Here is a 24,529-nt window from a genome sequence, read left to right on the forward strand (position 1 = left end):
AGATCGTGTTGCCACGTTAGCCTTGTGTGCATGAAGGATTTCCTTGAGGATCTTGCATGAAGAAGATCGATCCTATCTACCTCAAGAATGTGCGAAGTCCCTATAAATGGTGGAGAGTGCGTGATGGGTTATCAGCTTCCTGAAGTGGCAAAGAATGAACATTGGATAATGTCTTGGGATATGTTCAAGACTATTGTATTCAATGCAGTGTGATTAATGGTCAGGATTGAACCGACTGAATTGTTAAACCTAAATGTTTAGGGTTTAGATTTTATTCTACCGACCTATCTGTTTCCTATAAGGTCATTGATGTTTTTCATTTTGAGGTTGTTGGCAAATGTTATTTGTGTATCCAAGTGAAGAGATACTTGATTCTTGCCAGACTGGAGAAGTGTGTTGATACCTGCAGAGTGTGATTGCAGAAGCAAAGGAGCTAAAGTGGATCTGCCTTGGCATTGTGTGATGTTATCAGATCAATGTATTACCTATTGACTTCTAACCATTTTAGCAGTTGGAAAATCCCTTAACCAGGTAGCTTTAATAGGCTTTAGTGTAAATCCTTTAATAGGGTGACTCAATTCAATGAGTTCTTCAAATCCTCTTGTGAGGTAACCTTTAACAAGGTTCTAACCTTTAACGAGTATTTAGCCATCCCTTAACTGGGTGATCCCTAGTAGGATCAGTTCCTAGCAGAACCTATTGTAAAAGTCTTTAACTGGACTAGGCTCCTAACAAAGCTGACTTCAAAAGAGTTCAAATAACAGCTTGTGGGTACTCATCCCCACCGTGGTTTTTCCTAGTTGGGTTTCCATGTGAAAAATCAGTGTGTCATGTGCGATGCTTTTCATGTGATGCTTTAATATTTTTTGTCATGTAGCAAAGCATGTTGAACCAACAGTCATTATATTTCTGATGATATATTACTTGTTTATGCATATGAGTGAAGTGGAAATGAGATATTAGATTGTGTAGAGATCTAAGTGTTTAATCGTTTATGCTATTCATACTCTCACTGTGTGCAACCGGTAGTGCCCTAATTTGTACCAGTGTTATTGTTTACCAGTTAAACTAGTTGAGGGAAAGTTTTTGTCTATACTGATTCACCCCCCCCCCTCCTCTTAGTACCAGTTTGGTACTTACTGTTCATTATTATTCATCATCATGATCCAAAGCAAATCATAGGGGATAAGAATGTAAGAATATTTACAAGAAGAAAGGTCAGAGAGAATTCTTGCATGATTTTTGAATTTTAGCCCAAAACATTTAAAGAGGCACACAAAGATGAAGACTAGATTAAGGCTATGGAAGAGGAACTTGACCAGATAGAAAAGAATCATACATGGTCTTTGGTACCCAGACCTGAGCACAAAAATGTTATTGGCACCAAATGGGTTTTTAGAAAAAAGATGAATGAAGATGGCACGGTGGTAAGAAACAAAGCAAGATTGGTATGTAAGGGATATGCTCAAGAAGAAGGAGAAGACTATGGAGAAACCTTTTCTCGAGTAGCTAGATTAGAAGGTGTTCAAATGCTACTTGCATTTGTAGCATTTAAGGAATTCAAAGTGTATCAGATGGATGTGAAATCTACATTCCTGAATGGAATACTTGAAGAGGAAGTGTATATAGAGCAACCAGATGGGTTTACCCTATTAGAAGATAGTGATATGGTGTGTAGGCTACATAAAGCCTTGTATGGATTGAAGCAAGCACCTAGAGCATGGTATGAACGTTTACACTCCCATCTTGTGAAGATTGGATTTGAAAGAATAAGTGAAGATAACAATATCTATCTGAATACAAAAGGAGATCAAATTCTGATCTATGAAGTGTTTGTTGATAACAAAAATTTTGGTGGAGATGACAAGATGAGCCATGCGTTTGTAGATGAAATGAAGAAGGAATTCGAGATGTCACTAATCAGAGAGATTAAGTTCTTTATTGGGCTATAGATTCAACAAATGAAAGATGGTATCTTTATCACTCAGTCCAAGTATGTCAAAGAGGTGTTGAAGACCTTTGGCATGGAAAACAACAAACCAGTTGGTACACCAATGGTGATTGGTTGTAAATTGTCAAAAGAAGATGACTCAGTATTGGTGAATGAGAAGGAATACCGGTCAATGATTGGTAAGTTTCACTATGTAGTACACTGTAGATCGGACATTGCACATGCAGTGGGCATTGCTGCATGTTTCCAGAAAAGTCCAAGAGAATCCCAGTTGGTAGCAGTCAAGCGGATTCTTAGATATCTGAAGGGAACTATAGATTATGGATTGTGGTATCCATACAATAATGATTTCAATCTCAAAGTGTATACCGATGCTGATTGGGCTGGTAATGTGGATGACCGAAAGAGCACAACCGGTGGTGCATTCTTTCTCGGTGGTAGACTAGTCTCATGGATGAGCAAGAAACAGAGTTGTATCTCTCAGTCCACAACAGAAGCAGAATATGTAGCAGCATTTATGAACTGCACTCAGAAAATTTGGATGAAGCATGTATTAAGTGGTTTCAAAGTCCATGTATCTGAACTGGTGAGCATATTTTGTGATAACACAAGTGCAATTAATATTTCCAAGAATCTGGTATTGCATGCTAGAACCAAGCACTTCGAGCTCAAGTATCATTTCTTGAGGGAGAAAGTTAAGAACAAAGAGGTTGTATTGAAACATGTTTCTAGTAAAGAGCAGTTAGCAGATATATTCACCAAGCCTCTACCGAAGGCTACATTTACCTATTTAAGAGGTGAATTAGGGGTGCTGCCCCTTCAAGAGGTGAACTAAAGGTAAGTGTTCCACATCAATTAGGTATTGCATTATCAAATATTTTCAGGATTGATGTGTTGAAGGATGCTACTCCTCACGAGGAGCAGCATAGTAGATCATGGATGCTTATGCCTCCACTTTGTCATTGTTGTCAAAGGGGGAGAAGATGTGAAGCATAGAAGATATCTGCAGTATTGAAGACATATAATATGGAAGAAGATGTAGAGATATATTTGTGTATCACCATCAATGCCAAAGGGGGAGATTGTTGGCATATGTGCAGAGTTTGATGACATGGTATGATTGTATGTTGTCATTGATGTCAATATGCTAAAGTATGAACTAGTATATAGAAGTAAGGAAATTGGCAAAGTGAACTGGTATGATGGTATGAACCAGTATATGGAAAAGTGAACCGGTATGTTGGTGTGAACTAGTATATGCAAAGTTTGTATCGGGATTTTATTTGATATGACTACCGGTTGGTAGTCTCACCTTCAGGGTTTCTGGTTGATGCATTCCAAGTCTGTGTGATTCGACCAACGACATCCTGTGATGAGTTAGCATTGAAATGAAGATTAGATCGCATTGCCATGTCAGCCTTGTGCGCATGAAGGATCTTCTTGAGAATCTTGCATGATGAAGATTGATTCTATTTGAGCAAAAAATTAGTAAATGGTGGAGAGCACGTGATGGGTTATTAGCTTCCAGAAGTGGTGAAGAACGAACGATGGAGAATGTCTTGAGATTTGTTCACAATTGTTTTACCCTATGTAATGTGATTAAACGGTCAGGATTGGACCAACTATATTGTTAACCTATATGCTTAGGGTTTTAGGTTTTGGCTACCGACCTAATTGTTATTTATAAGGTCGATGATGTTTTTATTTGAAGTTGTTGGAAAATGATTGTATGTGAGGTGATTCTTGCCAAACCAGAGAAGTGAGTAGATACCTGTAGAGTGTGATTGTAGAGAAAAAGGAACTGAAGTGGATCTGCATCAAGTGATGTTATCAGATCAGTGTATTACCTATTGACTTCTAACCATTTCAGCAGTTGGAAAATCCCTTTACCGGGTAGCTTTAATAGGCTTTTTGTAAATCCTTTAACAGGGTGACTTAAAATCATTAAGTTCTTAAAATCCTCTCACAAGGTAACCTTTAATAGGGTTTTAACCTCTAACCGGGTATTTAGCCATCCCTTAACCGAGTGATCCCTATCAGGATCGATTCCTAGCAGAACCTGTTGTAAAGTCTTTAATTGGACTAGGCTCCTAACAGAGTGAACTTTAGAAGAGTTCAAGAACAACTTGTGGGTATTCATCCCCACCGGAGTTTTTCCCAGTTGGGTTTCCACGTGAAAAATCAGTGTGTTATGTGTGATGCTTTTTCATGTGATGTTTTAGTGTTTTCTGTTAAGCGGTAATGCAAACTAATCCAATGGTCATTGTATTTCTGATGTATTACTTGCTTAAGCATGTGGGTGAATTTTAGATGAGATATTAGGTTTTGAGAAGATCTTGATGTTACTGGTTTGTGTCTGTTACAGTCATACTAAGTTTTACCAGTAGTGCCTTGATTTAGATCCGTGATATTGTTTACCAATTAGTGCAGTCTTTGCAGTTTAGATTGTTGAAGAATTTTTTGTCCATACTAATTCACCACCCCCTCTCAATATCTGTTGAGTATTTACTATTCATTATTATTCATCATAGAAAAGGAGCAAAGTGGATTTCATCTAATGCACAACACATGATGAGTTACAAAGTTTGATGAATCGGTTGGAATTTTCTTGAAGAATGTGAATAGATTGTCGTGATTTCTAATGGTCAATATTGTACCAACTTGTTTGTAATCTTGGTGATGAGAATTAGGTTTTTGTTGTGTTACCATCCTAATTGATTTCTATTTAAGGTCAATGAAGTTGTTTGTAAAGGTTGTTGGCAAGATTGATGAAAACTTGTTGAGTATGTAGTTGCCTAACCAATGAATGGATCTGCACTTTGAGTGAAGGCAGATTGAAGCTTAGAAGGATCTGATCAAGGAAATGTAGTGCTACTCAAGCATACCAAGAAAACCTGTTGTTTTCTAAAAATTACAAAAGAAGTTAAATCCCTTAATCAGGTAAGCTCTAACAAGCTTGGTTACTCATTAAATCCTCTAACAAGGTGGTCCATTAGCTTGGATTCTTAAATCCTCCAGAGAGGTTACTCCTAACAGGGTATTGTGCTTTTAATCAAGACATATTTGTAAATCCCTTAACCAAGTGATTCCTAACTGGAATTAGTTCTTAACAGGACTTATTGTAAAGCTTTAACAGGCTTGGCTCCTAACAGGGCAAACTTGAGAAGAGTTCAAATAGCTATCCTTGTGAGTCTCATCTCATCGTGGTTTTGACCTATTTGGGTTTTCCACGTATAAACATTTGTGTCAAGTGGTGAATTATTTTGTGGTTGTGATCTTATTTGTTGATATGGTTAATTTCTGATAAGGCATGTTACGTAAAAGCATTGAGAGATGAATATGTTGAGTTATGATTAAGCATTGTTGATGTTTACAAGATTGAAGTTGTTTACTGTTAAAGTTGTCATAACATTTAAACTGATTGATGTCAAGCATTCTTATGAATATTGATCTTGGCTGAGATATGTTTACTCTATTTGACTGCGTTTGAGTTTGGGAACTTTGTATCAGTTTTTCAATATACTGATTCACCCCCCCCTCTCAGTGTTCTATCGAATACTTATTCTTTCATCATACCATCACTTATGTCTTCAACACAAGTCAACACTAACTTGTGTACCGGTGACTCAAATGGCCATTATGCTTGATGACATTCTCTCCCTTACCGGTGACCTACTCAGCTAGGTGACATCAAAGACATTACATCCGTTATGCATCAATGACAGTGATGCACATACATCTCTTATACTGGTTGTCATCCTATACTAGTTGACATCAATGACAACACAATACCAAGACTTTTCCCTCATTACTCTTTTATTAGGTTCATGCCATAAGTGAACCTTTTGTTCTCCTTTGGATCTTTACCATTATTTTTTACAATAATACTTTCTCATTACTCTTTTGTTACCTATGTGTATTTTGTCAATCATGTCCTAATGGCATCTACAAAAAAATTTAGTTTATGACAAATCTCACCTATATCGGATATAGGGATTGTAACTTGAAACTCCATCTTTGTATTTATATTTGAATGTATGCCCCTTGGACTATGACAAATAACAAATGATTTATCTTGATTGCTACCAAAATACTATCTTTTTGAACATGATAGTGTGCCCTTAGTCTCTTATAAACTACTAAAAATTCATGACTATTCTTTGTTCCGTGACATGGATGATGACTTTAACAATTCCCCTTCATTCTCTTTTGTTGGCATGCATATTTATTGTCATGATGCTCTCTATTTGACTTATATATATCCTTCTTCAATGGTGACTACACTCTGAGTTTCTTTGTTCTATTTGCGGCATCTCATGATTGTAGCTATTCATTGATGGATTGTATCTTCTTAATTCTTGATTGCTTCTTCTGGTGTTTTGGCTTCTTGATAGGTATCTTCACAAAATGGTGTTATTCCTTAGTGTGCATTGTATTTACTTTAAGAGTTGTGTGACCTTCCAATATTTCTCTCTTTTGAAGTGATTGATCTCTAATTTTGTGGCTTCCATTATGCTTTGAAAATTGTCTCCAAACCTCTTTTATTGCAGACTTAATAATCATTGTTTGAAGGCCATCTTAGACTACCTATGACTCCTTTATTGCATAAGGTATTTTGTTACAAATGACTGCAATGGAGTCTTTTCCTTTTGATGCCTGAATGTATCTTTGTGTAAGACTGATTTCAAGAAATTGATATCATTATCATTTTACTGCTCTTGTGGTCCTAAAACTTTAATGATTTTTGCAGTCCTTGAATCCTGTGTATAGGTTCTCCTTTTTACATAACTTGTCTCAGACCTTCTAATATATTGATTGTGCTTTGGTATATGGTAATGTTATTTAGCATTGTAACTGCCCTTCTAATATGCTTGCAACAACAATATGAAGATTGATTGTCTTTTCATGGCATATTTAGGACTGTGAGAAGCTTCATCCCTATAATGGATGATATTGTGCCATTGTAGAGGATTTCTCTTTTTAGTGATAAGCATGCCTTTGACTGCAATTTTAAAGTAGTTATCCCTTTTGGTCAAATATTGCTACAAGTATTGTCTTCAATTCTTGAAGTTGTCTTTATTGTATTTTTTATAAAATTCATTACTCATCTTTTCATGGTGAGCTTTTTGAGACTGCACTATTGGTGGCACTATCTTTCCTGTATATCCACTACCTTAGTGTATGCTTGATTACATACTATGCTCCTAGAATCACTGCAACTGTGAATACTTCTCTTCAAAAATAATTCATTGTAACTTGAACTGTGGTTGCATGTAGCATGATTGTGCTTTGATCATCTTTTAATATTCTCTTCTAGCAGATTTACCTTGCTCAAAATGGATTTCACCTTGACTGCTATTTCTGATTGTATGGCTTTTGAGACTATACAATATCATGTCATTGTTTCATATTTATATGGATACCCTACACCCTTTGAGCTACTGTGTTCCTCTATCAATCTACAATATGACTGTGGCTTGGTATTATCCTTCTTGATGACCTTTGAGCTCGAACTACTCTATTTTGTGATGTTGATCACTCTCTGTGACTATAGCTGCAATTCATTAGTTTAATACCTTGAAGGTCACTATTTTATGATCCTTTGCATTGTTAAGAAATTTAAGAATCTTCTTGGAACTTTAATTTGAGGCTGCCCTAATGATTTCTTTTATTGCAAACCCTATGACCTCTCTATTTTAAAACACATGGCAAGAGGAATCTAATCATTTATGCTTTACTATAACCTCTTCACAAAAATAAAGAACCTAAATCATCTTCTTCAAAGATGATGAATAAATGCTTTCATTTATTTGTTCATAATCTTAGAGATATAAAACTAGGACTGCATCTATTATTTACTACTTTGTCCTTTCCTCTGACATGACTGCTCTTTTAAGATCTATGTACAATCTTTGGATTCAATGATTATTGTGTATGGAAGCCTTGATGTGAATAATGGATTGTTCCTTAGCCTTTTGGACTCTTGCTTCTATATGGGTGGCTAACATAATACTCATATTACAAGGTATGAAGTTGAAAAGTAACTATAATCTTTTTGTCCACAAGCCTGTAACCTATTATTGTTGATCTCTTGCTCACAATCATGTATATATCAGTTCTTTCCTCATTTAATAATTTGTACCTTTGAAGTTCTCAGGCTACCATATAAGAGGATTTAGCTTTGGTATGTGCTCTAAGGCTATCTTTTTAAAGAGAAATACCTTGATTAATACAAACCCTAGTAGCTAATATACTTAAGCTTTGCTTCAGCATTTAAACCTTAACATTCCATACTCATACTGAATACTCTTTGTTCAAATCCATCTTGGCATTTCACATTAAATGATTATGAATAACTCCTTGTAATAGCAAGAATTTTTAGAGAGATAAAGGTTGACTATTTCTGGAGATACTCTTGTGCATGGGCCTTGCATGAGATTTGATACGAGTTTGAAGGTTTATCCCATGTGCACCTTGTTGTTATGCAGTATTCTTGATATCCAAAATTGTGAGAACACCCTATCAAATGCATTGGACTATTGGAGACACCTTCAAAACTTCTTTTCTTTCTCTCATGACTGGAAACTCTTCGTAATCTAAGCATTAATCTGCTCCTTGAATTCCTTCTGAAGGTCTGAAAAATAAAGTGACCATGCACAAGCTTTAAACTTGGGACTAAGTCTTTCAACCTTTGAAAGTGCAGCTACTTCTTTATGCAACCTAAGTGCTCATTTATTTGATCACAGGTTAGAGTAGAACTTGGTCATTTTGACAACTTTAAGCAATTCCTTTATTTCCCTCCTATACATGCGTTATGTGTGAGGTTTAAAATTTTTGAACATTTCACTCCTTTGGTAAGGTTCTGAAGATAAGTAAAGGGCTTCTTTGTCTTTTTTTCAATTGGGCTATAGACATTAAATGCAAATTTTTAAATGACCCTCCTTTTTTAAAGATTCAAAGAACTTCTCAACATCCTTAGCTACATAGGTAAAAGACATAATATGTGAAATTTAACCTAAAAGGTAAATTTGGCAACAATTCCTTTTATTTGTTTTGTGATCTAGTTGTCTTATGGGTAGAAAAGAAATGCAAGAGAGTATATATGCATCATTATTTCCTATAGTTATTGATGATATAATAAAGCTATGAACTTTTTTTCTGCTTTTAAGAGAAGGTTGATTTTGGGGAATGAAAAACTTTGGGATAAAAGACATGGAAAACAACATCTAAAGCAAAATATTTTGATATTTTTAAGATGATTAAATACTAAGTAAATTTTTTATTGTCATGGATGTTGAATTGGATTAGTGCTCTTTTGATGTCAAATTGGATTAGTGTATTTTTGGTGTCATATTGCTAGCATTTGTAACTAGTTATTAAGAAACTTTTAGTGTACCTTAAAAATTCTATCCAAATGCTTTATGAAAATTCTAATTATCTTAGAAAAGTTTCTCAGCTACCAAATTTATCTTAATACAATAAAATTTCACACTAGTCTTTCAAATTTTGTTCCTTTTAAGTTTTTAAAATCTTAAGAGATCATTCTATGGGTGCGTCTTAAGACACTTCTAATAGGGTTTTTGTATTGCATTCAACATACTTTCTATATGCATGAATATATCGCAAATGGATGATGAGTATAAAAGGTGACAATTTGGGCTACACGAGCATTTAACATCTTGACACAAGTACTATCTTGAGGAGCATGCATGCTTATGATAATCTCAAGTGTGATGAGTTAGAGTTTGATAATGTTGCTATTTTTTATGGATACTAGGAATATAGATGAGAGGTTTGGAATTTGTAGCATTTTATCATTTCACTCACTGAGTTTTCCTTCTATGAGAACCAGTGAAAGATGGGTGTAATTGGTTAATATTTGGTCAATGTGATCATCTGAGCATTTTGTTGCACGTGTACTTTCTCAATGATTCTACTAATGATACTCCTAATTATAATATGTTAGAATTGGAATTTCTGCCTGAGCTAGTTTTCAATGACATTTAGAATGCAGATGAGTTATTTAGAACTGCATGTGTGTTGGGGTTGTCTTTTGATAGTACATGGTTGTTTTGGGGTGCCTTTTATTTGTGTCGGTTGGAGTTTTGTTGTGATTGCAAAAATTTGAAAGTGATTTTTCTTTTTTTTTAGCATTTGAGCCCTTTTTGACACTTATTCCCTCAAAGATTGTTTTGATTATGAGATAATGTGATCAGTGTTTTATTATCAGTCTCACTTGATGTATGGTTATCTAGAAAGCATTTTGTGTTGGTTGGAGTTTTGTTGCAATTGCAAAATTGAGAATGATTGTCCAGTTTTAATTTTTCTGTAATATTAGCTTCCAAGTCTATGTTGACATTTATTCCCTCAGATTATTTTGATTCCAAGATAATGTGATCAATGTTTTGTTATATGTCTCACTGAATGTATGGTTATCTAGAAAGTATTTTTTTACCATCTATTCTTTGTTTATGCTAATTGGAACAGTGTAGGTGTTATGCAGTATTCACAGAGAGAGGAATGACATGTTTTATGTGATACACTCGCTTCAAGATTAACCACAACTGGAAATACACTAGAACAACTCTTTGCTACATATGTGCGAGAAATATAGACAAGATAGTAGATATATGGCCTAAAAGTCATACGAGTGAACATGATGAGAGGAGCTTAGTTGATCATTTGCAAGTATACTGATAATGCACATTTTTTGCAAGTCCAGCTATGTGAAAGTGTTGTTTAATGTTATAATCTTACAATAATGAATAATGTTGCAATTTGTAGGACTTGATGGTAAAGACTGTTATTCTTGCTCTAGCAACTGGATAGAAGTGGATCAGTCCCTCTTTGCCAAACCTAGTTGAGAATAATGTCAAGTTACTTTATAGTCAAGGGCTTTTATGTATAGATTTGGAGTATCTAAAGCTTCTAGGAACTGAAGAATCCTCTTATGAGCTGGCTATATTATCTGTCTCACTTGATGTATGGTTATCTAGAAAGTATTGTTTTACCAGATATTCTTTGTTTATGCTAATTGGAATAGTGTAAATGTTATGTAGTATTCACACAGAAAGGAATGGAGTGTTTTATGTGATACACTCACTTTAAGATTAACAACAACTGGAAATACACTAGCAACAACTCTTCACTATATATGTGCTGGAAATATAGACAAGGAAGTAGGGATATGGTCTGAAAGTCATATGAGTGAACATGATGGGAGGTCATATGTTGCAATTTGTAGGACTTGATGGTCAATATTGTTATTATTGCTCTATCAAATGCACAGAAGTGGGTCAGTCCTTCTTTGTCAAAGCTAGTTGAGAATAATCTGAGTTACTTTCTAGTCAAGGGCTTTTATCTATAGATTTGGAGTATATAAAGATTCTAGGAACTGAAGAATCTCCTTATGAGCGGGCTATATTATGAGATAGAATCTCTATCTCCACAACATGTGAAATATTATTCCTGCATTGAAGGAATGTGATTGTGGGGCATGCCTTGGATGGTTTTTGTGTCTAGGAATGTCAATCAACTATATCCGTTGTTTAATTACCATTTTTTTTCTTGTTATGTTGTTTTTGTGGTTGTTCTGGATGGTCTAATGCATTTAAATGGTCTTATATGTTAAAAACGTTTTTATCCAATTTTTTATATGTAAAATTATAGTCAGATATTTGGAGGTATTTACAGATTTGAATTTTTGTAATGTTATTGTGATTATTTTGTTTCAGTAACTAAGGAGGAGCCTTCAATTTTTCCTAATGGAACTAGAGAATCTCTGGCAGAACCTGTGTATGATAATCGGGTAATCAATAAGTTTGTGGTGACTTCATTTATCTTCTAAATATAAACTTTAAGTGGCATTTCCTTTAAGAAATTACAAGGGGACAAAAGATATTGGTTTTGAGATTGAGATTTAAATAATTGTATGTGTGATAACAAATTAATGTTCAATGCAGAAAATAAATCCTTAAAGTTTTAGGATAAGTTGATCACAGATAGGCTTAGAGTAATGGTTTTTTGGTAGTATGGAGAAGCATAATGAACTCATTGCCTACTCTTGGATATCATTCATATGTTGAAGATACAATTGATATATACATGATTCTTATACATTTTTATTCTTGTAGGATAATGTGTATCAGTTTGTCACTGGCGATTTATATGGTCAAACTTCTTATGAAGACAAAATAGATGGATTTGTCCATCTGAAAGAGAAAAAGGGAACCTTCTGTTAGGTCCCAGAGACAACTAAGAGGAGGGTGAATTAGTTGTCAAATAAATTCAAACCAAAAACAACTTAACCAATGTTAAAGCTTAATACCGATAAACCAAACTTTATATCTGTAGACAGTTTATCAGTTAATTATAGTACCGCTAAAGATTAACGCATGAAATAGAAAGACAATAACATCCACAACACATAACACCAATATTTGTATGTGGAAACCCTATAAGGGGAAAAACCATGGTGTGAAACCTTACCCACAATCAGATGATACTACTACAGATAGAATGTGTATACAAATGGGGTCGGCACATGCAGAAAGGCCAAGCGCCTAGAGCTCACTGCTCAAACACAAATAGGAGTCACACTGACTACAATTGGATGGTTAAATCCAATAAGAATGTACTGCTCAAAATAGAATCTTCGTATGTTGGATTCAGTACCGGTGTAGTTTTGATTGCCTTTACAAAAACCTTACTTCACCTTCAAATGATGTCTACGTGTATAGCTCTACTTAATCTCGCATATACCTTCTTACAATTCCTTATCCCAATCACCTATCGATCTTACATATGTACCATAACCTAAGACCAATTTTAGTAGGTCGACTCTAAAAGATTTTACAATAAAATAATTATAATTAAATCAATAACCGATGCAATATCTGATTCAACATGTCGGCTTAATGCATTTACAATAACAACAAAATCATCTCCAAAGCGTGTCATGCTGATCTAGAATAGATAAGCCCGTCGGTGCTTATTCTGGACCTATTTGCCGATAACAGCAAATATGCAAATATGAATATGCCAATGAATGAATCCCCAAGACAAAGTTTCCAAACGATGTCTTCGACATAACCAGATGTTTCCCATGTCATTCCAAGTGCCAGTGAATAATATATCCTATCAGTGTACCAGATACCGGTGACTGTGCATAAAGTCCTTTGCTTGCCGATGAACATTGTCGATTCTCCAAAGTGCCAGAGTTGATAAGTGTTAAAGGTGTTGACATCAATGACAAAACTATATCAACATAAGAAAAATACAAACAATCTCCCCCTTTGGCATTGATGGCAACACAAGATGGAAAAACCATCAAAGTGCCAAAACATAAATGCCAAAAACCAAAAAACAACAATCTCCCAAAAGAGATCATAACCAGAAATCAAAATTCAGATACATAGAGTAATCAATCTCTCCCAAAGTAACAATCTCTCCCCTTGAGAGTAACATGTGTTTTCCTTGTGTTTTTCCATATCAATCTCTCCCCCTTTGACATCAAATGCCAAAGCCAATACAAAATCCAGGTTCAAATACAAAATACCAACCAATTCGGTATGCCAACTACTCCCCCTGAGAAGTTGCTCTCCTCATCAAAGCCAGAGTAAAATATTTCTCTATTAATTCTATCAGTTGATGAAAAACATCAACTGTCTAAGTCTCTACCGATGGGGGTATGACCCCAAGCTAATCTCTGAGATATTCAAAAGTTTCTTTAGGCAAAGGCTTAGTGAAAATATCTGCAATTTGTTCTTTAGTATTCACATAAACCAGTTTTACTTCTTTTGCTTCAACATTCTCTTTCAGAAAATTCAATTTGATAGAAACATGTTTAGTTTTAGAATGTTGTACCAGATTCTTAGATATATCAATTGTTGTAGTGTTATCACAATAGATAGTTATAGGTTCCTTGCATTTTACCTTTATGTCCTTCAACATTTGCTTAAGCCATAATACCTGTGTACAGTTAGTTGTTGCTGCAACATATTCTGATTCTGTTGTTGATAAAGATGTGCAACTTTGTTTCTTACTCAACCAAGAAATTAATCTGCTTCCAAGAAAAAATGCTCCGTCGGTGGTGTTTTTTTCTGTCATCCACATCTCCTTCCCAATTTGCATCTGTGTATGCACATAATTCAAAGTTTTCATCTCTAGGATACCATAAACCAAGATTTGTAGTACCTTGTAAGTACCAAAAAATCCTTTTTACTGTTGATTCATGATTTTCTTTAGGATTACTCTAAAATCTTGAAACAATACATACTGCATTCATAATATCAGGTCTTGTTTGTGTCAAATATAGTAGGCCTCCTATCATAGACTTGTACCTAGTCGGATTAACAGTTGTAGATTCATCCCTTAGTGATAATTTGTCATTTGTAGTCATAGTTGTACTTACCGATTTAGAGTTCTCCATCCCAAATTTCTTTAGTAACTCCTTCAAGTACTTGGATTGACTCAAGAATATACCTTTATCAGTTTGTGAAATCTGCAATCCTAAAAAGAATTTTATCTTTCCAATAATAGACATTTCAAATTCATGTTGCATTTCAATAGAAAATTCTTTACATAATCCATCTTCTCCTCCAAAGATTATATGATCAACAAAAACTTCTATAACCAAGATGTTATCATTAGTCACTTTATAGTATAAGTTGCTGTCAGCATTACCTTTAGAGAATCTAATCTTCAAAAGATATTTATCCAATCTAGCATACCAAGCTCTTGGAGCTTGCTTCAACCCATACAAAGCTTTCCTTAACCTACAAACCATATCTTTATTATCTGTCAAAGAAAATCTATCAGGTTTCTCAGTGTAAACTTCTTCTTCAAGATCTCCATTCAAAAATGCACATTTAATATCCATTTGATATACTTTGTAGTTCTTGTGTGCTGCAAAAGCCAAGAATAATTTGACTGCCTCAATTCTAGCTACCAATGCAAAGTTTTTATTATAATCAATTCCTTCTTTCTGAAAATATCCCTTACACACTAGTCTTGCTTTATTTCTGATTACCTTCCCATCTTCATTAACTTTATTTATGAATACCCATTTTGTTCCAATCACATTTTTCTATTTAGGCCAGGGAACTAATGTCCATGTGTTATTCTTCTCAATTTGTTCTAGTTCTTCTTCCATAGCTTTAATCCAGTGTTTATCTTCACATGCCTCATTAATTGATGATGGTTCAATTTGAGAAATAAGATATACCTCTTCATTTGCCAATCTTCCTCTTGTCATAACTCCTTGATACTTGTTCCCAGTTATCTTATTTTCAAATTGGTTCAATCTTACATATCGGGGTATCTTCGTTTGTTGTTGTTCCTCAGTTACAATGGAATTTCCAAATGATACCAGTGTAACTAAATCTTCATTCTGTACTGGTGGATTCAATGTAGGCTCATTTGTTAGTATCTTTGTTGCCAGTTCAGAGTCTATATACCTTGAAGTTCCTCTAAATTGTTCATCAATCTTCACATTTGTACTCTCAACAATTTTCTGCAATCTCTTGTTAAAACATCTATATGCTTTGCTCTTAGATGAATAACCAAGAAATATTCCTTCATCACTTCTAGGATCAAATTTGCCAATATACTGATCTCTTCTAATATAGCATTTACTTCCAAATATTCTAAAATATTTAAGAATAGGAGTAATACCAAACCATAGTTCATGAGGGGTCTTACCGGTTTCACCTTTGATGTGAACTTTATTGAATGTATAGACCATTGTTCTTACTACCTCTCTCCAATATAAAAGTGGTAGATTTGCTTCAGATAACATGCTTCTAGCTGCATCCAAGATAGTTCTATTTTTCCTTTCTACAACTCCATTCTGTTGTGGTGTCTGGGGTGCTGATAACTGTCTTTTGATTCCATTCATTTCATAGAATGTATTAAATTCCTTAGATGTGAATTCACCTCCTTGATCTGATCTCAGACATTTGATTTTCTTACAGGTTTCATTTTCTACCATTGCTTTGAATAGTTTGAACTTCCCAAGTGCTTCTGATTTTTCTATGAGAAAAGTAACCTAACACATTCTAGAATAGTCATCAATGATTAGCATGAAATATCTATCACCTTGTAAGCTTTTAGTTCTAGCTGGACCACATAAATCAGTGTGAATTAAGTCAAGAGCATTATTGGATATTTTTGGAACTTTTAAAAGATTCTCTAACTTGTTTTCCAAATTGACATTCCTTACATACTAGATTGTGAGGTTTAACAATCTTAGGTAAGTCTCTAACTACCTTAGTAATACTGATTTTTATCATGCAATCAAAATTTACATGACAGAGTCTCTTATGCCATAGCCAACTTTCATCAATATGTGCAATCAAGCATGTCTTTTCACTGTTATTTAAATGAAAGATATTACCTCTTGTTTGATTGTCGGTTGCAATTTCCAAACCAGTTCTATTCATAATTTTGCATCTTGCATTCTTGAATTGTAACTGAAATCCTTTCTCAACTAATTGACCAACACTCAAAAGACTATACTTTAAACCTTCTACATAGTAAACATTGTCAGTATTATGCTTACCATCAAGAGATATAGTACCTTTTGCTTTGATCAAACAAGATTTATCATCTCCAAATCTTACTAGACCTCCATTATATTCCTGAAAGTTCAAGAATTTTCCTTTATCACCAGTCATATGATGTGAACATCCCGAATCAATGATCCATTCATCCTTAACTTCAACTTTAGCTACCAGGGCCTGCTCTACTGGTTGAACAGTAGGTGTCAGTTGATCTTCTGTTATAGCAACAAAAACCCATCCATTGCCTGTTGGATCCTCATTAGAATCATCAGTGCCTCCTTCATCAGCAAGATAACAAGATTTATCTTTATTCTTCTTAAATTTGTATCTCTGATATTCAAAGTTAGGCCTGTATGTTCTTCTAGCTTCTTCTCTTAGTCTAGCATGTCTATCAGGGCATCTTGAAGCCATATGACCAATCTTATTATAGTTAAAACATTTAAAGGGTGATTTACCTTCATACTTACTTCCAACTGGACCTTAAGGCATTTTCCTTGCAAATAGTGCTTCAAGTTCTTCAAGTTCTTCATTTTCTCTCCTGCTTTCTTCAAATTCTCTTGCATAAAAGGCTTTCCAATTAGATTTGTCAAATGATGGTGTAGATGATGTTGATGCCTTAAAAGCTAAATCTATCTTTATAGTAGCAACAAGACCAAATTCCTCAATTTCAAAAGCTGAAAGTTTTCCAATCAATGTATCTCTAGTTACTGATGTATTAGGCATTGTTCTCAACTCATTTATAGTAGTAACTTTCATTTTATATGCCAATGGAAATCCTCTTAAAACTTTTGAAACAATTTCATCTTCACTTAAGGTTCCTCCACAACATTTGATACCCAAAACAATTTCATTTACTCTTTCCATAAAAGCATAAATCCTTTCATCTTCTTCCACTTTCAAATTTTCATACTTGACCCGGAAGCTTTCAAATTTTGCAATTTTGACTGTGGAATCTCCTTCATTCAATGTTTCCAAATGATCCCAAATAGCTTTAGGAGTAGACCTGTCTGATAATCTCATGCTTTGCTGATCTGATAATGCGCTCAAAAGTGCTTCCCTTGCTTTGCAATCATTTTCTTCATCCTTTCCTAAGGTAGGTGGATTAGGCTGACTTTGAGTAGGAGCAATGTATCCATTCTTTGTAACATCCCAGATGTCCTTCCCAATGCAATTTAGATGTGTCTCCATTCTGATCTTCCATATGCCATAGTTGGTTCCATCAAGTTTAGGATTGTCCTTCCTGAAATAGTTAGAAGACATTGGATCTCCTCAAGCTGTTAAACTTCTGCAAAAAGAGGACTAAGCTGTGATACCAATTGATAGGTCCCAAAGACAACTGAGAGGAGGGGGGGGTGAATCAGTTGTCAAATAAATTCAAACCAAAAACAACTTAATCAACCTTAATGCTTAATACTGGTAGATAGTTTATCAGTTAATTATAGTACCGATAAATATTAATGCATGAAACAGAAAGACAATAACATCCACAACACATAACACCAATATTTTTACATGGAAACCTTATAAGGGGAAAAACCACGGTGGGAAACCTTACCCACAATCAAATGATACTACTGCAGATAGTATGTGTATACAAATGGGGTCTACACATGCAGAAAGGCCAAGCACCTACACCTCACTGCTTAAACACAAATAGGACTCACACTAACTACAATTGGATGGTTAAATCCAATAAGAATGTACTGCTCAAAATAGCATCGTCATATGTTGGATTCAGTACCAGTGTAGTTCTGCTTGCCTTTACTAAAACCTTTCTTCACCTTCAAATGATGTCTACGTGTATAGCTCTGCTTAATCTCACATATGCCTTCTTACAATTCCTTATCCCAATTGCCTATCGATCTTACAAATAAGATCTTACATATATACCATAACCTAAGACCAATTTTAGTAGGTCGGCTCTAAAAGATTTTACAATAAAATAATTATAAGTAAATCAATAACCGATGCAATATCTGATTCAACATGTTGGCTTAATGAATTTACAATAACAACAAAATCATCTCCAAAGTGTGTCGTGCTGATCTAGAATAGATAAGCCTGTTAGTGCTTATTCTGGACCTATTTGCCGGGAACACCAAACATGCAAATACGAATATGCCAATGAACAAATCTCGAAGACAAAGTGTCCAAACGATGTCTTCGACATAACCAGATATTTTCCATGTTATTCCAAGTGTTGGTGAATAATATATCCTATCGGCATACCAGATACTAGTGACTGTGCATAAAGTCGCTTGCCGGTGAACATTGCCAATTCTCCAAAGTGCCAGAGTTGATAAGTATTAAAGGTGTTGACATCAATGACAAAACCATATCAACATAATCAAAATACCAACACCTTCACACAATGGCCACTAAAATATTTGCAAAAAATGGCATAGTTGATCATTTTTATCATGTACTAGCTGTTAGACATCTTAGCTCACTGCTTTATGCAGTATTTTGAATGTGTTGTTTAAGGGTTTTAATTATCATGGTGTATTTGAAAGAGTTGGAAACTCTTAAACAAATTTGACTTTTTTTATTGTATTTACATATATACTCTTTCAATTCTAGAATTATATTTTTTATTGCAGATTACCTTTATTTATCACGATGTTGAATCAATATTTTAATTCTAGGATGGTGTAGCTTGTTCGTATATGTAATATTTTTATTTGCTTTTATGTTTTAGTTCAAGTTTAATATTACATTATTTTTGCATTATAAAATTTATGATATTTAATAAATTATTCATATCATGACTATATTTACTACCAATTAATGAAAAAATGTAAATAAAAATAACTAAATATACTACCAATGGACAAAAATCAGTGAATAAAAATGACTAAATATACTACCAATTGATGGCAATTAATGATTACAATGACTAAATAAATGACCACTTAACAACAAGTAATGACTAAATGAATGACTAAATAAATGAATAACTATATAGCTAAATAAATGACTACCATGACTAAATAAATGACCAGTTAAGAACAATCAATTACTAAATTAATGGATCACAGGATAGATCTTCAACAGGAATTGGTTGGATAGCGGCCGTACAGTGAAAATAAAGGTTGAAACAAATGAACAAGGATTGTAAGTATCCTATGCAATGAGAGGAAATAATAATAATGCGGCGAGACACTATGCGAAGTAAAATATGATAAAAGCATCATGGCCAGAAATCGATATTCGGGTAAACTTGCACAATGATTTTTAATCAACAATCGCTCTAGTTTATCTCGAAAGTTCTCCAATCTGAAAATATATATAACAATGGTTTATCATAATATCATATTAAATCTTATAAGCTAGGGTTTCTCGAGCTATAATCCAAATTTACTTCTCAACCAAAAAGTTAATACATTTTTTAGGGCAGATCCGGTATGTGGGGTCAATGGCATAACATACTAGTGTGGCTACAGAGAGGCTCTATGTGCCGGTGTTGAAGTGGTCAAAGTTGGATTTTGCCCGGTGGGTAGTAATGGAGGAATCGACCTTTTGATTGGACAACCCTTTTACTACAGTCTAAAGAATTGCGGCTTGCTGGGATCTATAACAGACTTTAGTAGTATACCTGCTTTGATGGTTTTAGATCTGAGCCACAATAATCTAATAGGACTACCAAGGTAAAGAACGTAGACAACTATAGGTGCAAAAACTTTTATTGTTCAGATGGCAAGCTCAGGGAAATAGTTATTTCTGGATGGTTAATAGACTGCAGTAACTACACATACCTTTTGACATTGCCATTCCACAATTGGAGACTAAGATCGGCAAACATTATATAAAACAATGGTTGGATCCAATTGTACCAAAATGGCTGACTAAAATCGGTCTTGTTATGGATCATTTCATACAGTCGAGCAATTCAGAAATAATATAGTGATCGGATAATACAGTGATCGGACATGGCTGATAGAGGACATTTGAGTTCATGGGCAGATGTGGGCTGGGAAGACCCACCTCATGTTCCACAGTGGGTCTACACGAAAGGCAGATGGAAGGACATGGCAATACAGGTAAACCGAAGCGAAAATAACAAGGTTTTTTAGCCAGCTTCAAAATACTTTCAAGGCTTCTTTGGGAATAGGCACAGTGTGGCATGGAGGAGAATAACAATGGAAGGAGATTCACTCAAGGGAGTTTTAATAATGGTGCAAATCATGAGAATTCTAAGAAGCAATTGAAGGGATTTTAGAGGAAATGGTGTTTGGCTCTGGGCAATCAGCAAACGTTTGCTAGGGTTGTTGGCTTGGCAAATAAGGAGACTGTGGCTAGGGTTTTTGTTTCTTCACAGCATGTGGGAAATAAAGTAAATGTGAACCTCAAGGAAGCTAGTCCAAAAAAGGTAAGTAAGATACCTTCTGATCCTATTCTACCCGGGGTTTCTTCATCGTAGGTTTTGGCTCCTATCCCTTGTATCAATCTTTTAGGCTCCTATCCCTTGTGTCGATAAGAAAGTGAATTGTATGCATACAAATTTTATTTCTGGGGAAATTTGGGGTGATCAAATTAGTTTGTTAAAGCTTTATCATAAATTGCAAAAAAGATGGGGGGATATGCATTATTTTCAATTATTGTTTGTGAATGCTTTTATTATTGTCTTTGATTCTCCTTCTTTCAGAGATGAGGTATTAAGAACTTCACATCATTGGTTTGGAAAACATTTAATTTCAATTGCGGCTTGGAAACCTTTTTTTGTTCCTTCTTGGTCTCGTTCGAAACTTATTCCTTTCTGGTTTGGTTTACCTAAAATTCCTTTTGAATTTATGGATCTAGATGTTCTTGAGAAAATTGGAAATACTATTGGAACTCTTTTAACATCTAAAATGCACTTTGTGGAGGGGGAGGTTCTGGTAAAAATTTGTGTTCTTATTAACCCTAACAATGTTTGCCCCCGTACTTGTAATATCAAGTCTCATGATGGTATTTGGCACCAATCAATTGAGAAATTAGATACGGAGCTTCTTAAGTCTCCTTTACTTTTGGATGCTCATTTACTTATGGATTTTAAGAAAAACCAGCATGTTGTTGACTATGTCCCTAAATCCCTTAATAAAGATAGTTTGTTGACAGGACCTTCGATTGAAGGATGTGGAAATGTCTCTTTGCATAAATTGGTAGAAACAGGTCACATTAATCTTGAAAATAATCCATTGTGTCATAGTTCTAGGAAACCAAATGATCACACTTCGGGTTTGGTCTCACTTTCATCTTTACTGAAGACATTTTCTAATAATGGGGGTATAGTGGATGGTAATCCCCCGATGAATGGAGTAGATCATCCATTGATGATAGATTGCCCTAAGATGCCAAATAATCACACAAAGGGTAAGAACGACAATTTGTCTTCATGCACTCAAAAGGAGGTTTTGGATTCTTCAAAGAATGTCAATTTAGATAAAAATGCAGTGGTTGATATGGAAACTATTAAACAGGTACCTACCATAGGTTTTCCTAATGACGCTTCTTTAGTTCAGGAAATTAAGAATTTGGTGTCTAATAATTCCCCTCTGAATGTTGAAATTAATATGGCTAATGAATCTTCCTTAGGGAATAGTAATCCATCAGAGGTTGTCCCTGTTATTATGCCAAATGAGAATCTAGTTCAAAAAGTGCATGATATTTTTAACAATCATGCACATCAAATGGATGAGGGTATTACTGATAGAGTTGTTTGTTCAATTGAGAATGATTTGGGGGGTATAAACTCGACCCTTCCAATTTCTACATCTGCTAATCCTTTTGCGGTTTTGGCTACAACAGAGTTGGGTTTTGAAGATAATCCATTTATCATGGCTTCTCCAAAGTCATGCAAGAGTTTACCAATTGTCCAAACAACTCCAGTTTTTTCACCATCGGTGGTTTCTCCTAGGAGACGTAGGCCTCCAAATAATCTTAAGACTCAAATGGAAATTGATGCTAGAATTCAAAAGACTTTGTCCCTTTCTCCTGTTGGTGGGCAAGGGAGGCATTCGGTCTCTCTTGGTAGGCCTAAGAAAACATGCCTAACTCCTGTAAGTGCAAAAAGAAAGAGGAGTAAAAGATTCGTGACTAGTCCACCTGTGACAAGATCAGGGGCTGTGAAACGTAATTTGCAAGGTTGCTTTGGGGAAAGAAAAAATTCTCTGATTAATGGGGAGAGGGGAGCTTCAGCCTCCCCTCAAGGACAATGAGAATTATTTCTTGGAATGTTAGGGGCTTAAATGCCCCTAACAAGAGATTCTTAATTAAGTCCCAAATGGACTTAATTAAGTGTGATATTTTTATGTTGCAAGAAACAAAGTTGTCAAAGGAGTCTGCTGATTTGGTTTTTTCATCTTGGAGAAGGTGGAATTTTCTTTCTTCTCCGGCTTGTGGTGCTTTAGGAGGTTTGGCACTGCTTTGGAATAATTATAATATTGAGGTACATTTAGTGGCATTTTCTACAAATTGGATGTTGGTTTTAGTTATAAGCAAGATTTCAAAGGTTAAATTCTGCCTATTTAACATTTATGTTGCGTCAAGAATTCAAGGGAAGAGTAAGTTATGGGTGAATTAAAGAGGATTTCTTCTCCCTTAAAACATGGTTCCTTTATTATCTTTGGGGGTGATTTTAATGCTATCACTGATTTAGATGAGAAAAGAGGAGGTGTTTTCCCTAATAAAAGGATTATGGATGACTTTGGGGATTTCATTTCTGATATGAGCCTTTTTTATTGTAAGTCTCAGAATGGGGTTTTCACATGGAAAAACATGAGAAGGGATTTTTCTCAAATTGTTGAGAGATTAGATCGGTTTTTGTTATCTAAGAATTGGATTGATTCAGATTTTGAATTCTTTTCCTCTATTCTACCAGTCTCAGGTTCTGATCATTTTCCAATTTCCCTTTCAATTATTGAGGATAGGGCTTCTTTTAAGTCCCCATTTAAATTTGAGCCCATGTGGTTCAGGGATTCTTCCTTTTTGCCTCTACTTATGAAATGGTGGAATTCTGCTCCTTTTTGTTCTGGGTCTCGTATGTTTCAGATTGCTAAGAAGTTAAGTTATTTGAAATTGAATATTAGGGAATGGAATATCTCACATTTTAAGAACATTTTTTAGGAGAAACAAAGGATTCAAGATACGATTGAGTTTTTTAATACTCATGTGCTTCAACATGGTATGGTGCCACAAGTTTTTGATGAATTGAAGTCACTAAAATTATAGCTTGAGGAAGTGTTAGCTAGAGAGGAAATCTATTGGAGACAGAAATCTAGAGAGTTATGGCTTTCATATGGTGACAGGAACACAAAATTTTTCCATTCTTCAACTAAGATTAAAAGATGTAAGAATAGGATATCTTGTATTCAGTGTTAGAATGGGAATTTATTGACAGAGCCAGAGGACATTGCTTCAGAGGCAATTAGGTTTTTTAAGTCATTATTATCTTCAGAAAATGGAAATCTCAGCAATGATATTATATATAATATTCTTCCTTTAGTATCTTTGGAAGACAATAAGATGTTGATGTCTCCCTTTTCCTTAGAAGAAGTTAAGAGTGTTGTCTTTGCCATGAATCTGGATAAAGCCTCGGGACCAGATGGTTTTACTCCTTTATTTTTTTAGAAATGTTGGGATTTTGTGGGATATGATGTTTTATTGGCTCTCAAGGAATCTAGGAGAAATAGGTCCATTTTAAAAGAAATTAATACTACAATGATTGCAATTATTCCTAAAAATGAGGATACTAAGAATTTTGCTGACTTTTGCCCCATTATTTTATGTAACACTTTGTATAAGATATTTACGAAGGCAATTCCCTTAGGTTGGCAAAAATTCTAACTAGGATCATTTCATTGGAGCAAGGTGGTTTTGTTCCCAAAAGGGCGATGACAGAGGGTGCAATTGTAGCACATGAGGTGCTACATCCTATTTCCACCCATAGAACCCCAGCCATGATACTTAAACTAGACATGATGAAGGCTTATGATAGAGTAGAGTGGGGGGCTTTATGTGTTGTTCTTGAGAAGTTAGG

Source organism: Cryptomeria japonica, chromosome 10 (genome assembly GCF_030272615.1).
Source record: "Cryptomeria japonica chromosome 10, Sugi_1.0, whole genome shotgun sequence".
Taxonomy (NCBI): domain Eukaryota; kingdom Viridiplantae; phylum Streptophyta; class Pinopsida; order Cupressales; family Cupressaceae; genus Cryptomeria; species Cryptomeria japonica.